Source organism: Mesoplodon mirus, assembly GCF_964341445.2.
Source record: "Mesoplodon mirus genome assembly, chromosome: 2".
Lineage (NCBI taxonomy): Eukaryota > Metazoa > Chordata > Mammalia > Artiodactyla > Ziphiidae > Mesoplodon > Mesoplodon mirus.
In genome coordinates, this window is record NC_138977.1 from 153,790,409 (window position 1) to 153,807,909 (window position 17,501).

General features: G+C 38.6%; 1 protein-coding gene across 1 annotated transcript in view; it reads right to left on the bottom strand.

The window, feature by feature from the left end:
- Positions 1 to 17,501, bottom strand: part of MCUB (mitochondrial calcium uniporter dominant negative subunit beta) — an 89,715-nt gene that overhangs the window by 20,615 nt on the left and 51,599 nt on the right.

Here is a 17,501-nt window from a genome sequence, read left to right on the forward strand (position 1 = left end):
ACTGTTTTAATGTTGTATGGCAAGCATGACGAAAACTTCAGCGTCCCCCACATACCCAGGTAAGCCCTTAGAGAAGCTCACTAGACCTTTCTGACTGTGTTGTCCCATACGGGAGCCACTAGTCACATGCAGCCATTTAAAGTTAAATCAATTAAAATTAAATAACACTAAAAATTCAGTTTCTCACAGTCAGTCACCTTTGCCACATTTCAACTGCTCTATAGCTCTGGGTCTAGTAGCTACAGTATTAGCAGAGAAATAGATCATTTCCATCATCACAGAAAGTTCTACTGGACGGCACTGCTGGGTCTAGAATATCTGAATGGCTACCTTACTATGGGATGTATTTTTAGGGTTTGTATTGGTGGGTTTTTTAAAAAATATTTATTTATTTATTTATTTATTTTGGTTGTGCTGGGTCTTTGTCGCTGCGCACGGGCTTTGTCTAGTTGTGGCGAGCAGGGGCTACTCTTCGTTGCGGTGCGCGGGCTTCTTGTTGCGGAGCATGGGCTCTAGGCGCACAGGCTCAGTAGTCGTGGCTCACGGACTCTAGAGCGCAGGCTCAGTAGTTGTGGCGCACGGGCTTAAGTTGCTCCGTGGCATGTGGGATCTTCCCAGACCAGGGCTCAAACGCCTGTCTCCTGCACTGGCAGGCAGATTGTTAACCACTGCTCCACCAGAGAAGCCCTGTATTAGATAATCATGGCAGTGGTGACAAAGACTCCCTCCTCAACCAAACTTTAGTCAGGGTCTTCTAAGCCTGACTAAGCCCCATCCTTGTGCATGTCCTCCAGGAGGCCAGCTTTAGCAAGAATGTTGGCGAGTTAGTTTAGCCAGAACCCCCCAACCCTCAGTATCTGATCAAATTCCTCATCCTCCACCATTCCCCAGGTATTATCTGATCACCCCAGTCTGTCTTCAACAAGAATCCTGCTAGGTTAGGTGAGCAAAGAATTACTCCATCCTCTTAGTATTCCCATCCACTGCCCCTCCAACTCTGCTCATTGGATATAAATCCCCACTGTTCCCAGTTGTGAAAGGGATGAGCCCAATCTCTCTCCCCTATTACAAAACCCCACTGTATCAGTCCCCCTGAATAAAGTCTACCTTACATTCCTTAACAAGTGTCATGAATAACTTCTTCTTTAACAGTGGTTTGGTGTGTATCCTCCCAAACTTTTTTCCATACACTGCCACCTTTACACGTTGAGTTAAATTTTATGCTAGAGTTTATATAATGCTAAAGACAGTTTATAAGTCAAATTCCTAGATGCCAAAGATGATAATTCCTGCTCATAAAGTACTTACCATTTAATGTGCTGATCAAGTTTCTCTACTACTATTATCATTTTAGAGGCAACCACTTGACAACCAGGAAATGTTGAAAGAAGGCAGAGTGGCCAGGGAAGAATATTAAAGCTTTCTCAAACTTTTGCATACCTAAGAATCACGTGGCTACTATAATACTGTCCACTGCTAAACAGACAGGGCTTGTTAAAAACACAGTTTCCTGGACTCCACCTTTACTAGATTTTTGATCTAGTAAGTCTGAGGTAGGGGTATGAGAATTTGCATTTTTAATAAGCCCCAGGGTTATACTGAAGTTACAGGTGTGAAGGTCACCCTTTTGAGTAGCTGAGTTCTAGCAGACCCTCTGAGGCCTTCAGGGCACTATTTCTAATCTTCTGCATAGAATCATCTTGAACTCTAGATTTTAGTGCTGGGACAAGGGTTACTGCCTTCAAATGATATTCAGTATCAGGTCAAAAGATGACTCAGGCTTCTCTTTTATCACATCTTTTTCCTAAATACAATTCTAATCACTTCACACCCTGCTTAAAACCCCAGGGACTTCAACAGTTTATATAAAATAGAAAGAACAGTGACCCCAGAGTTCTAAACTCAGTTTAGCCACTTAATAGCTGGAGATCACAGGTAAGTCACAGGACTGTGCTTTTGTTCTCTGAAGGGTTAGGTGGTGATAACAACATCTATCTTGCAGAGCAGATATAAAAATTAAAGAAACAAAGCGTCAAGCAAGTATAAGGTATGGTCTACACACCTCACATGAGCAGTATAGGCCACCTCCCCTCCACAGCTCCATCACTTACTGTTCTCTTACAGCAGGAGCTCAGGCCCCAGGCAGACGAGCTGTGTGCCACCGATGTATTAAAGTGCCGCCTTCTTTATCTACTTCTGCCTAACAAACCCTGTCATTCCCTCCAGGCCCAGCTCAAAGGCCATTTCCTAAGTCTTCCTGCAGGGTCATGATGGTCGGGTGCAAAGGGCACAGGCTTTGCCATCAGAACCAAGCTGGAATCCCAGCTTCAAGACATACCAGCTGCCATGATCTTTGACAGGCAGAGGGTTCGGGAAGAAACGGGTTGTGAGAAAAAGAAGGGGACGAGTTTGGCAGAAAGGAAAGGGAAAGGGAAAGGAAAGAAAAAGAAGCCAGGACTATAGTTAAAAGAAGGAAAATGTCATTAATACGAGAAGATCTGTTTGAGCTTCAAAGTAATAGGGAGGCAGAAAGGAGATGTATAATGATCACATGTTGGGGCCACTTAACAAGATCCAATTGCTTCTAGAGCTATGTCGTATTTTATAGTATATATCTTTATTATTATTAACAAAACAAAGATGTAATTAACATTCAAGATGTGTAAGTTAACACTTAAGTGACAACTCTGCTCCATGCTCAGAAACAACATATGTATCTATCTCCCTGTACCAAAACCAAGACAGAAACAATGTGATAAGCAAGGCTCAAGCAAGTAGAGAGTCTGCTAAGGTTCTGGGTCCTGCAGGGAAAGTGTCTCAATGGAAAATGATGTACTGTTTACAGCACACTTTTTTTGGGTTGGCATTGGGGGGTGGCAATGTTTTTATTTATTTATCTTTCTTTTTTTAATCAACTTTTTAAATTGAAGTCTAGTTGATTTACAATGTTGTTTTAATTTCTGCTGTACAGCAAAGCGATTCAGTTATACATATATATATACATTCCTTTTTTAAAAAATTATTTTCTATTATGGTTTATCATAGGATATTGAATATAGTTCTCTATGCTATACAGTAGGACCCTGTTGTTTATCCATTCTATATATAATACCTCACATCTGCTAACCCCAAACTCCCACTCCATCCCTCCCCCAACCCCCTCCCCCTTGGCAACCACCAATCTATTCTCTATGTCCGGATTCTGTTTCTATTTCACAGATAGGTTCATTCCACATATAAGTGATATCATACAGTATTTGTCATTCTCTTTCTGACTTACTTCACTTAGTATGATAATCTCTATGATAATCCATTGTTTCTGCAAACGGCATTATTTCATTTTTTTATGGCTGAGTAGTATTCCACTGTGCATATGTACCACATCTTTTTTATCCATTCATCTGTTGATGGACATTTAGGTTGTTTCCATGTCTTGGCTATTGTAAATAGTGCTGCTATGAACATAGGGGTGCATGTATCTTTTTGAATTATAATTTCATCTGGATATATGCCCAGGAGTGGGATTGCCGGATCATATGGTAATTCTATTTTTAGTTTTCTGAGGAACCTCCATACTGTTCTCCACAGTGGCTTTACCAACTTACATTCCCACCACCAGTGTAGGAGGGCTCCCTTTTCTCCACACCCTCTCCAGCATTTGTTATTTGTAGACTTTCTTCTTTTCAGGAAAGGCATTTTGTTTTAAATACAGCAGTGTGTACATGTCAATCCCAAACTCTCAATCTATCCCTTCCTCACCCCTTCCCCTGGTAATGATAAATTCGATAATTCATTCTCTAAGTCTGTGAGTCTGTTTCTGTTTTGTAGATAAGTTCATTTGTATCTTTTCTTTATTAGATTCCACATATAAGCGATATCTTATGATATCTGTCTTTCTCTGACTTACTTCACCTTAGTATGATAATCTCCAGGTCCATCCATTTTGCTGCAAATGGCATTATTTCATTCTTTTTAATGGCTGAGTAATATTTCATTGTATATATGTACCTACTCATCTGTCAGTGGACATTCAGGTTGCTTCCATGTCTTGGCTGCTGTAAACAGTGGCGATGAACACTGGAGTGCATGTATCCTTCCGAATCATGCTTTCCTCCGGATGTATACCCAAGACTGGGATTGCTGGATCATATGCTGGCTCTATTTTTAGTTTTTTAAGGAACCTCCATACTGTTCTCCATAGTGGCTGTACCAATTTACATTACAACAGTGTAGGAGGGTTCCCTTTTCTCCATGCCCTCTCCAGCATTTACTGTTTGCAGCTTTTTTGATGATGGCCATTCTGACTGGTGTGAGGTGATACCTCACTGTAGTTTTGACTTGCATTTCTCTAATAACTAGTGATGTTAAGCATCTTTTCATGTACCTCTTGGCCATCTGTATGTCTTCTTTGGAGAAATGTCTGAGTAATATTCCACTGTATATATGTACCACATCTTTATCCACTCCTCTGTCGATGGACACTCAGGTTGTCTCCATGTCTTGGACTGTTGTACATAGTGCACAGCACACTTTTTCAAGTTATCACGTTCTAGTCCTGTTCACTGGTTTGAAGCCATTTTGGAACTACTTGTGAGCTGTAGGTAATTGACAGGTATGTCACTTTTGTCCAATCTGGCAGTAATTGACACCCCACACTAACCCAAACACTGGTTTTATCTCTATCTGCATTCATCTTAACGTTCTTTTCTCCATATAAATTTGTGCTGTTTTGATTTTTCCTTTTAACTGGATATTGTAACTGCCTGGTTTCCTTCATATCATAAGAGTAAAATAACTTCTTTAATGAATGTTCATTCTTATAACTGTATGAGAGTCATATTTTTACCTTTTCCCAAAAATTATCTATTAATAGTCCAGAACAGAAGAAGTAACTAAGAGTTTGACTCTTTTTGGGTAGGACAGACTAAAGTAGCCCATGGCAAGATCAAGCCAAGCTTTCCAGTGATCTGATGACTTGATCTGTGATATCACCAATATCACAGCAACCTCCCCGGACAGGGACCTTAAGGTGGCACTTTAAGAACCAATTCTGAACTCTGGCCACAACAGCCCGGTTGGAGGCAATATAAAGTTACTAGCCAGAAAGGAGCGAGTACAGAATGAAAAATAAACTCCTACTTAGAGTCTGTAATCCAGAATTTTACTATATGAGACATTAAATGCTAAGAAGGAACCAACAAATTTATTTAGACGATTTCCCTTAATTCCACTTAGGGAAAATAAAAATAAGAGAGTCATCCAAAACTGACTTTAACACAAATTATATTTAGAGTCTTCAAAGAGATAAAAAGGAGAATTAGCCTCCAGAATATCAATAAAAAATTATGATACTAAACTGGTGGATATAAAACAAAAATTAGTAACTTGGATCAACTAATTAGGGATTTCTAAGGCAAAAATGGAGAAAATCTATATACATGTAAAAAACCCAGCTTTAATGAACTAAATAAATTCTAGATTAGATAAAGTCAATAGAAAAGAAAACTAGTGAATTAGACAATATTTCACCCAGGTACAACACAGAAAGATACAGAAACTTTATACCTTTAAAAAGCAATCAATCTCATACTGCTGGCAAGAATGTAAAATGGTACAACCATTCTGGAAAACCTTTAGCAGTTTCTTATAAAGTTAAACACACACTTCTATGTGACACAGCAATACCACTCCTAGCTGTTTACCCAAGAGAAATGAAAACTTATCCTCATACAACTGTACAAATGCTATTTCATTTTGTCCCTCTAGAGAGCATACTCTCTGGCTGACTACTGTAGTTCCAGTGCCTGGAAAAGTATAGTACCTGACATACTATAGGGGCTCAATAAATACATGGTAAATGAATGTATGAATATCTTCAAGGTGCTAAGGGAAAATAACTATCAACCTAAAACATTATATTTAGGAACATTACTTAAGGTTGAAGGAAATGAAGAGATTTTCAGATGTACAGAGATCATAGTTTCTTTCCCAAACATCTTTGCTAAGGAACCTCCTAGAGATAAGGGAACTAAACCCAGATGCAGGAGAACACAGTTACAGGCTGAGTTGTGTCCCCAACTCCCCACCAAATTCATATGTTGGAGTCCTAATCCCCAAGACCTCAGAATGTGACTGTATTTTAAGGAGGTAATTAAGTTAAAATGAGGTCATGAGTGTGGGCCCTAATCCAATGTGACTGTTGTCCTTATAAAAAGAGGAGATTTGGACACAGACATGTGAGCACACAGAGGAAAACCCTGTGAGGACACAATAAGAAGGCAGCCGTCCACAAGCCAAGGAGAGAGGCCTCAGAAGAAACCAACCCTGCCAACACCTTTACCTCGGACTTCTGGCTTCCAGAATTGTGAGAAAATAAATCTGTTGTTTAAGCTACTGAATCTGAGGAACTCTTGTTATGGAAGCCCTAGGAAACTAATACAAAGCCAAAGCTGTAAAATATGTTGGTAAATAAACTACTTATTGTAAGAAATTTTAAACCATTTTTTGTGTTAAAATGAGTGGAAAGCTAAACAAGATTTGGCATGCTATATTCAGTGGATTCTTAGAACATGTGAAGACCCTCGTCACGTTCAGAGGAGAGCAAAGATGGTGAAAAACCTAAGACTTTGTTAGGAAAGTTATAATTGAGTATGTGTATACTAAACACTTAAAGGAAACCATTCAAAGTACAGTTTCTACAGTGGTAGAAAAGGGAAAAGAATAGAACAGGCTCATCCTCAGACAGGCTTACCAGACATCTTCACTGGGACAGCCCACAGGTACCTCAAGCTCAGTACCTCCTGAACAAAGCTCTTTGTTGTTTCTCCATGGACCTGATCTCCTCCTTGATGGACTCACACCATTAATTACTAGTCATTAGACTAGAGGCGTAGATAACTAGAGAGTTATCCTAAGCAACTAATATTCCATAAAATAGCTGGTAGACCAGTAGTTACAACTGAACTGTCACTAAGGCCTACTGGTTCTACTTCTTCTTTTTTTTTTTTTTATGAACATTTGAATTCACCTGTACACAGAAACCTAAGGAATTTTCCAGGTGTGTACAACCAAACACAAAGAGCTCTTTTGTTTCTAAAAAGCTGCATTTATAAATAGATTTTAAAACTAACATGCTTTTTTACACTGTAATCAATTTTTTTTCTTTTTTTGGATCAGTGCTCTCAAACCCATCCTCTCCCGTCTGTCCCCACCTCCACTGCCCTAGTTCAGATCCTCATCATCTCACCCAGATCACTGTAACAGCTTCCTAACTGGCCTCTCCCACCAATCCATTCCAGATTAAGATCTACTCCAATTTTCTAAAATTACATAAAGTCAAACTATTTCTAGATTTAAAAACCTCTATTTGTTCTCTACTGCAAAGGGAAACAACTCCAAAGAAAGCTTTCCACAAACCGATTCTTGTCCGCTTATCCCGCCTCCCCTTATCATGACCAGCACCGGCCCCCTCCCAACCTTCTATTTCAGATATGCAGAGCGTATTGCCGTTTCTCGAATATGGCACACTGTTTATGCTTCCTTTCCTTCACACTTATTCCCATCCCTGCCTGGAAAGCCCTGCCCAGTGTACCCACCCTGTGTGGCCAACTCTTACACTTAGTGCTCTCATCTTCCCACCATAAAACCTACAGAATTCCATCCGTTCCCACCATTGCTTCCTTCTCTCCTACTGCAGTCACGTGACCTTCATTTTCAAAGGTCAATCCCTCCTCAGGTGTTCTCCATCTTATACCTGGCAAAGCTTTCTCAGAATCCTAACTCCCTCTTAATCACTGCCTCTCACACTCTACAGGTTCAATACAATCAGCAAATATGCTATAATATCTCTCATCTTTAAAAAGTTCCAAACCTTCTAATAACCACATATCCCTCCAGCTTCTGGCCCATTTGTATGTTCTCCTTGGCCAAACTTTTCATTTTGTCTACACTGGTTCATCTTCAACTCCCATTCACTCTTTAAAAAACTGTTTTTCTTCCAGTTTTATTGAGACTTACAGCACCGTACAAGTTTAAGGTTCCCATTCAGTCAAACAAACTACCAACGGGGGTGGGGCAGGCAAGACAGGGGTAACAACCTATCTTAAGATGTACAAACTATTATGTATAAAATAAGTTACAAAGATGTGTTGTACAGCACAGGGAATATAGCCAATATTTGATAATAACTATAACCAGAGTATAACCTTTAAAAATTTTGAATCACTATGTTGTACACCTGAAACTTATATAATATTGTACAACAACTATACCTCAATTAAAAAAAAAAACCCAACATACTACCAACAGGCTTCTATCTCCAGCCCCTCAACCACATAGCCAGACCCCTCCTGAGGTCCAGACTAGGACATCCAATACTTGACTAACACCTCCCGTCACATAGTCACATACATCTGAAAGTGAATTTATCCAGAACGAAACTCTTGATTTCCCCCTGAAACCCCTTCCTCTGGTTCATCTTTCCCTGTAATAACTGACCCATCACCTCCCTGGCTGTTGAAGCCAGGAGTCAAAGCCAGGAGTCATTCTTGAGTCCATCAATTCCATCCACCCATCCATTCTACCTACATAGTTCATCCATTTCTCTCCATTTTTATTGTTAATGCTCCAGTCCAGGCCACCATTATCTACTGCAGCAGTTTCCAAACTTGTTTATTTGCTTCTACCCTTGCTCTCCTCCATGCTACCCTCCTCAACGCATCAAAAGTGATCTTCTTAAGATGTAAATAGTATCACCACATTCCTCTGCTTAAAATTATTCAATGGATTCCCCTTCACACTTCAACAGAATAAAAGCTTATCACAGTCAATGAGATGCTACATGACCTAGACACTGCTTGTCTTGCCAATCTCATCTCATTCCCCCCTTCTTCCTGGCTTTCCTTACTCTGATCCTACTGTCATCCCTCGATTCCTAGAACATGACAAGTTTCTCAGATCTCAGGGGCATAACACGCTGTTCTGTTTAGGATGCTCTTCTCCCCCATTTTGTATAACTAAACGTTTTACATGCAATGTCTTATTTAATCTTTATAGAAACCGCATGAGCTACATACTATTACTTCCCATCTTTTTTCCATTCAAATGTATTTATTGCTCACTTATCACTTAACTGAACATTGATATAATAGGAAGTCACTGGAGAACTGGAGTTGGTAAACGAGAGCCTGTGGGGCTAATCCAGCATGCCTCTCCCCACCCCCTTTTTTTTAGCTCAGCTTTAGAATAGTACAATTGAGCAGAGAATACAGAGTTCTCATATACTCCTGGCCTTTCATCCAGCACCAGAGTGGTACATCTGTTACAATCCATGAATCTACATTGAACACCTTTATCACCCAAAGTTAATAGTTTATATTAGGGTTCACTCTTAGTGTTGTACATTCTATGGGTTTTGACACATCCACCATCGTAGTATCAAAGGGAGTAGCTTCACTGCCCTAAAAATCCTCTGCTCTGCCTATTCATCTCGTCCCTCTCTCCTCTCTAACCCCTGGCCACCACCGATCCTTTTACTGTCTCCATAGTTTTGCCTTTTCGAGAATGTCATGTAGCTGGAATCATACAGTATGTAGCCTTTTCAGATTGGCTTTCACTTAGTAATACGCATTTAAGATTGTTCCATGACCTTTCAAAGCTTGATGGCTCATTTATTTGTTCTTTATAATTTTTTATTTAAATATATTTGGCATACAACATTCTGTAAATTTAAGTGTACAGCATGTTGATTTGATGCATTTATACATTGTAATATGATTGCCACTGTAGCGATAGTTAGCATCTCTATCACATCACATAAGTACCATTTCTTTTTTGCGGTGGAAATAATTAAGATCTAGTCTCCTAGCAAGTTCAATGATTATAACACATTATTGTCTATATTGCTCATTTCTTTTTAGTGCTTTAATATTCCTTTGTCTGGATGTACCACAATTTATCTATTGACTAACTTAACTTGAATGCTTCCAATTATGAATTTAGCAATTATGAATAAAGCTTCTATAAACATTTGTGTGCAGGTTATTTCCCATATTTCAATTATCAGAATACTGAACACAGGGAGATTAAGTACTCTGTCTAAAGTCACATAGCTAATAAGTGAGCACACTGTCAAGCTGTTAGGAGCCCCGGCTCTTTAAACTGCTTCGCTGTACTGTCACCCTGTGGGAAAAGGGATCCTGGTTCAGGTTATCACATGCTGTGCCCACACCTGTGGGGAGCAATGGGCTCTATTTCCGTATGAAGAGTAAAGAAGGGATCCTGGGAAGATAGAAACACCTGTTAAAACCAGCTCCACACTGTTGAAACCCATGCAAAGAAGGCTTCCAGGTACAAGCGATCTGAACCAGAAGGATAAAATACTAGGTACTTCTATTACAAACAAATCTTAAGAAACTGCATTCATGCAATGATGTTGAAACCAATTTATTAATTGTAAATAATTTATTTTTCAGCCAGTATACCCTACTATTTCAATACGTTTTGTAACAGACTAGAGTAGGACAAGCAAATTAGTCTAGTATCTTCTCTCTGGGTTGTAATCCTTCTTTAGAATTTTGCTCTCAAAAGCATCTTTGTTGAACGAAGAAAGGAGGAAAGAAGGAGAGAAGGGAGGGAGGGAGGGATACATATACATATACATACACATACACACGAATGTAATTTCAGGGGTCCTGCTGAGGTCAGTCCAGAGAACGAAGGATCACTGGCTTAAATGCCAAATGGTTAGAGGGATATAAATGTGGCCTGGCTGAGAATCTACAGTCAGTAAGTGAAAGTTATTATTGGTTGCTAGCCAAGTGCTGTATGCTGTTATTCCTGTTTCTTTTGTTTCAATCATGCTGCATATTAACTACACTTCTCGGTCTGCTCAGATCAAAAAGAAAACATTATTTTAACAGTGATGATTCATGTAGTACCTGAAAGAGACTGGAGTATTAATTAAGACAACTGCCTAGTGTGTGCTACAAAATGCAATTTTTGTTGGGCAGATTTAAAATATAAATCTAGAGACAAGTCAGAAGAGAACATCAAAAGAGAGTTGCTATATAGGAGTTTGAGTTTTGTTTTTGTCCAGAGAAGCAAAAAGAAATCATGAAAGCTTGAAGCTCAGTGTGAGGTTCTACAAAAAATCATGATGCACCACAGGGTGGAAAACTAATGAACCCAAGGATAAGCTTCAAAGCAAAACAATTATGTAACCAAGGAGTTTATCTGCTTGCTTCAAACATTCCACAGAACTCCACTGTAGGTGGTACATAAAATATGGTTTAAAATGACTGAGTTTCATTCTTTTTTTATGCTTGTATTTTACCCATTTCCTTGTTCAACATTTCTTCTGCATTCTTATTCCTTCCATGTTAAATTTTGCTCACTAGAGCTTTGATTAGTGCTTTCACTGAGAGCCTATGTATGAGTAGTAAACCCTCAGTCTATGTTATAGATTCAATTTCTGTCCTTTTCCTATTGAGTTTAATCTGTTTACATTTATTGTTAGTTCAGATAAATTTGGATATCTGTCACCTTATTTTTGTGCTTTCTGTTTACCCTGATTTTCTTTTGCTTCCTTCTTCTTTCTTATCTCCTAATAATTTAACTGTTTCTTTAGACTCCTTTATCTCTCTTTATTGGCTTGGAAGTATATGGGTTTTGTTTTTTTCTTCTATCCTTTTAGTGTTTGCCCTTTATATTCTGAGACATTCTTACTTGGCTTAGTGTGTAAAGTTAATTTCTCTACCCTACGGCTGAACAACAACAGGATCTTAGACAGTATCAATCACAATTAAGAATGAATTATTTTGACCTTACTTTTTTAGAACACCAGAATTAGCATCTCTTGTTGTTTTATATAGTGATTGTTTCTTAGATTCATCTGTAAGTTTTCCAACTATTTTGCTCTCCATTTCTTCTTACATCCTGTTTGTTGATGTGTTCAATTTCATGCTTCCTGAGAAGAACTTTCAGTAAGAATCTTATAATCTCTTAAACTTAATGCTGTTGAAAATAACAGTTTACTGGATATAAAATTCCAAGTTGTTACTTCCCCTCAGAACTTTGAAGATATTCCTTTGCCTTCTGCCCTCTATTATCACATCTTCTGTAAATTTAAGACTTTCTGAAAGATTTTCTTCCATCTTTCTACTTCTGGGGTTCTACAGTTTCCCCAAAGTGTGCCAGGTACAGATCTATTTTCATTTTCCTGCTTGGGATTCATTCTATTTAATTTAAAGATTCATTCTGAGAAGGGTCCTCATGGGGAGAGGACTGGCCCGAAGTGGGGAGTCTGAATCCAAGCGTGGCTAGAGGGTGTCCACGCAGAGGGGCAGCTGGCAGGGGTGTGTTGGAACTTAAGCATGGCAAGGAGGCTGTCCACATAGTGTAAGGGGGATTAGTGGGGGGGGGGGTAGCAGAACCTGAATGGGAGTGAAGAGGGCATCCACATGGAAGGTGTAGGCTCAGAACCAGGTGTTGGAGCCCAAATTGGGTGTGGAAGGCATCTATGCAGGAAAGGACTAGTGGCAGAGATGAGAGGCTGTCACATACTGGAAAACTTAACCAAATAAGCAAAAATATCAAGAATAATGGAAGCCAGATTTATTCTGTCAAAGAAGGGAGCTACACTATGGAAAGTGAGAAAACTGGAATGAACCCTGTAGTACTGGAATGAAATTGGAAGTATTGGTATGAATTCATGGTTTTTAATATGTAAAAATATAAATAAATAAAACCAACAAAATAAATATAGTACTTCAAAAAAGACTGAATGCACATGTGTATATAAATGAAAAAGATTTAAATTTTATATGTTTATATTTTGATATAAATAAAAATATATAAAAAAAAATTTTGAAGGGGACTGTGAACAGTAACACTCCCAATAATGAGCATATGTGGCATCCAGTTCTTGGCTTCTAAATACAATTCTTATCCAAAGGGAACCAGAGCTCCTTGAAGAAATGGCTAATTCCAGGGCTGGGGCATGGAAAGGACAAAATGAGCTTGGAAAGCAAGGAAGTGCTCAATGAATGATGGGAGACATAGCAAAAGGACACACCAGTCAGCTTGAAGGGAGTCTCAATGATCAAATCTGGAACGATTTGGGCATTAAAACAAATACTGATAGTAACAGATTATAATCCATTGAAGAAAATAGGAAACCATGAGCCCATTCTGATATAATTAAGTAAATAAATGAATTTAAAGTTTGATAAGGAACAAGATGTTTACAAAGTTTTAATATGCCTCCACACAAAAGCATTAATACCAAAGGAAAAACAGTAACTGCAAAGGGAAGAAGTCTGGTAGACAAAAAAAAAAAAAAAAAAAAGTAAGTTTCATTAGGTCTCACTTGTTTATTTTTGTTTTTATTTGCATTTCTCTAGGAGGTGTGTCAAAAAGGATCTTTCTGTGATGTATATCATAGAGTGTTCTGCCTATGTTTTCCTCTAAGAGTTTTATAGTGTCTGGCCTTAAATTTAGGTCTTTAATCCATTTTGAGTTTTTGTTTTTGTTTTTGTTTTTTTTGTGGCACGCGGGCCTTTCACTGTTGTGGCCTCTCCTGTTGCGGAGCACAGGCTCCAGATGCACAGGCTCAGCGGCCATGGCTCACGGGCCTAACCGCTCCGCGGCATGTGGGATCTTCCCGGACCGGGGCATGAACCCGTGTCCCCTGCACTGGCAGGTGGACTCTCAACCACTGCGCCACCAGGGAAGCCCCATTTTGAGTTTATTTTTGTGTATGGTGTTAGGGAGTGTTCTAATTTCATTCTTTTACATGTAGCTGTCCAGTTTTCCCAGCACCACTTATTAAAGAGGCTGCCTTTTCTCCATTGTATATTCTTGCTTCCTTTATCAAAGATAAGGTGACCATATGTGTATGGGTTTATCTCTGGACTTTCTATCCTGTTCCATTGATCTATATTTTTGTTTTTGTGCCAGTACCATACTGTCTCAAATACTGTAGCTTTGTAGCACAGTCTGAAGTTTTTTTTTCTTCCTCAAGATTGCTCTGGCTATTTGGGGTCTTTTTTGTTTCCATACAAATTGTGAATTTTTTTGTTCTAGTTCTATGAAAAATGCCATTGGTCGTTTGATAGGGATTGCATTGAATCTGTAGATTGCTTTGGGTAGTATAGTCATTGTCACAGTGTTGATTCTTCAATACGCAAACCAATCAATGTGATACACCCTATTAACAAATTGAAGGATAAAAACCATATGATCATCCCAATAGATGCAGAAAAAGCTTTTGACAAAATTCAACACCCATTTATGATAAAAGGAAACAACTTTTTGACGTGGGGTGAAGAAGAGATACTGATGTATAATGGACAACAGCAGGAACTAGCCTAATTTGCATAATGAATATAAATCAGGGAGTAGCAGTTTATATTTAAATTTCTTAGCTGAAAGGCAACAGTGATACACCGATACAGAAAAACAAAATCAGAGTACTTCCAAATATAGGCATTTTTAGAAGGACTTTAATTACTCTACTACGAAAGCACTCCATGTGACACTAGTCTCAGTATGAGGCTTTCAACAATAATGCAGTGCTACGATTTGCCCTTTCCATCTCCACAAGTGTAAATTCTGTTATTATTGCTTCTTTTCAGGGATTGCTCAATTGTAGCCCATAGATATCAGTAGATCGTGTAATTTACTTTAAAAATATTTAAGACAGAAGCTGGAAACTGGATAAGAAAAAGCAACAGACTTGGTTCCTAACATTTGGCTGTTTGAAACTATCAAATGGTGAGCTCTTATCACCTTTAAAGATATTCAAAATAACATGGCTCGAGGTCTAAAAACAACTCCAGAACCAAGTCAATGTAATTATTCTCTATTTTCCCAAACTAAAAATATTTATTTAGATACATATGGTCTAATATGTATATACTTATATTATAGATTTATGTATATTTATAGAGTATATATGTAATATGTATATATTTATATACATATTAGAATGAATACATATACACACATATTTGTTTATAGTCACAACTTCATATATTGCAAAAGTACTTGAAGATCTCTCTATGACAAAAGTGATAGTTCCATAATGGGAAACAAACGGCCGCTATATAAAGGGAACATATCAGGATTTCTTTAGCAAGCACAGAATTCCAGTCTATTACACACTCTGCTGTGGGGGACATGGAAGTGACTGCTCCCCTGAGTGACAGAAGCTGTGCAGCAGACCTCTTTGCACCAGAGATCTGGATGTTTCGGAAACTGATAAATGAAACCTCAGTATATAATATCTGAAAGTATAGAGTCTTCCAGTCAACAGTTAATTCAACAAATATTTACTGAGTATCTGCTATGTGCTGAGTGACCAAACTCTTTCAAACTTCTGCACCAATCCAGCCATCCTTCCCTGCCTTCTTAGTGTTACAGGGATGAAGTCTTTCTGTGTCCCCCTAAGGCTAACACATTTCCCCTGAGCTTGGGATTCCATCCCTTCCTGCTACACTAGAGACCTCACTTTTCTGAATATTTTCCCAATTAGATCATCAGCAGATAAGCCTGCTCAAGCCTCTCCTACCTTCTGACTGTCTTCCCTCCATCTCCATTCGCCTTTTCCCTTCTTAGCTGAGTGACTCGAAAGGGTTGGTCACATTTGCTGTCTTACTTCTTCAGCTTTCACTCATTCTCTACCTACTGCAACCTGGCTTTTGTTTCATCGTTTCACTGAAATTATTACAGAAGTCTACTGCTCTCCTTGTCTCTGAAGCAAATGAAAACTCCTTAGTCACTGACTTCACAGAAGCAATCGTCACTCTTGATCACTCCTTGAAACATTCTCTTTTTTGGCTTCCGTGATACCATGTTCCCTTGGATCTCTGGTCACATCCTCTCAGTCAGCCTCCTTTAGAGCGTCTTTGTCTTGTCATCCTTTAAATGCTGGTGCTTCCCAGAGTTCCACTATATGCTACGCTCTCTCACCTCACTCTATGAATTCTCTTTGGGGAGTCTCGCCTAGTCACATGGCTTCAACTACAATATTTTCCTGATGACTCAAAGCTATATGTATCCCAAATTCAGAGCCTCTCTTCATGCATTTAATTTGTATACATGATGAAATCTTTTAGGATATCTACCTAGCTCATACAATCTCCCATTTTCTAAAAACTGCCTCTCATTCTACCTAGAGTGTAGCAATGATAGGATGCCAAAAACCAGGTCTGTAATATGTGAGCCCCAGTCCCTTCATCACAACTGAATAGGCATCTGCTCCAAGTTGGGCCGATCAGATTCCCATGCCAGGAATCTGACTGAGGCTAAATCTGTGTTCAAACTGGAATTCTCAAACACTGCTGGTGAGTGTGTAAACTACAACTTTGAAAACTGGCAGTATCCCCAAATACATACATACCTAATGACCCAGCAATTCCACTCCTAGATATAAACCAAGAGAAATAATCGCATATGTGCTCAAAAGACAAACATAAGAACATTCATAGAAGCACTCTCTATAATAAGCAAACACTGGAAACTACAGAAATCTCCATCATCAGTAAAATGAATAAATGAAGGTATATTCATCAGATGGAATATTATAGCAATGCAACAACATGGATGAATCTCACAAATATTCTAAGCAAAATGGTACAAAAGAGTATATGCTCTAAGATTCCGTTTATATAAATTTCAAAAACAGGGAAAAATAATCTATGGTGTTAGAAGGCAGGATGGTGGTTATACTTCAGGGTTTATGCAGTGACTAAAAGGGAGTGTAAGGGGGCTTCTAGGGTGCTGGTAATATTCTGTTTCTTGATCCGGTTTTAATAGCAGAGGTATGTTCACTCTGTGAAAATGCATTTAATTTATGCACGATGCACTTCCTATATGCATGTTATTGTTCAAGATTCTCAGCTAAATCTAAACTGGACTCCTGAACTGAGATTTAAATTCTCCTTTGTGATAAGTCTTTACAGTAACAGATTTAGTACAGGAATAATGAGAGTAAGTATAGTAATGGAGAGAACAAATAAAGTATAATAGAGCCCCAGAGAAAGAAATCATTTAGGAAGAAAAACTTTACATGGGAGGTGCCTTTCAGATAAGAACATTTACAGATTTTTTGCTCCTTATCTAGGCTAATTATTGTCAAGAGTTCTCTCAAAGGAAGAGAATCAAGACTTGAGAGGTCTAGCCAGATGGAGCTAATCAAGTCGTCTTCCTGGCTTTGATGGGTGTCTGAAATGATAGAAGGCTGAGGGCCCCATGGGGTAGCACTGCTGGCAACTCCACTCAAGTCCTGCAAACCAACCCACAAGGTGCTTTCAATCTATTCCACTGTAGGTGTATTTAATGACATAGTTACAGTTTCTTTTAAAAATTTCTTGTAAAATATTATGTTCTATTCAAATAAATGCAAAACAAAAGACTTCAACTGAAAGCCAGGATGATTTAAACTTTAACAGGTATTTCTCTGCTTCTGTCATTTCTAATGTTATGAATTTATAATTATATAT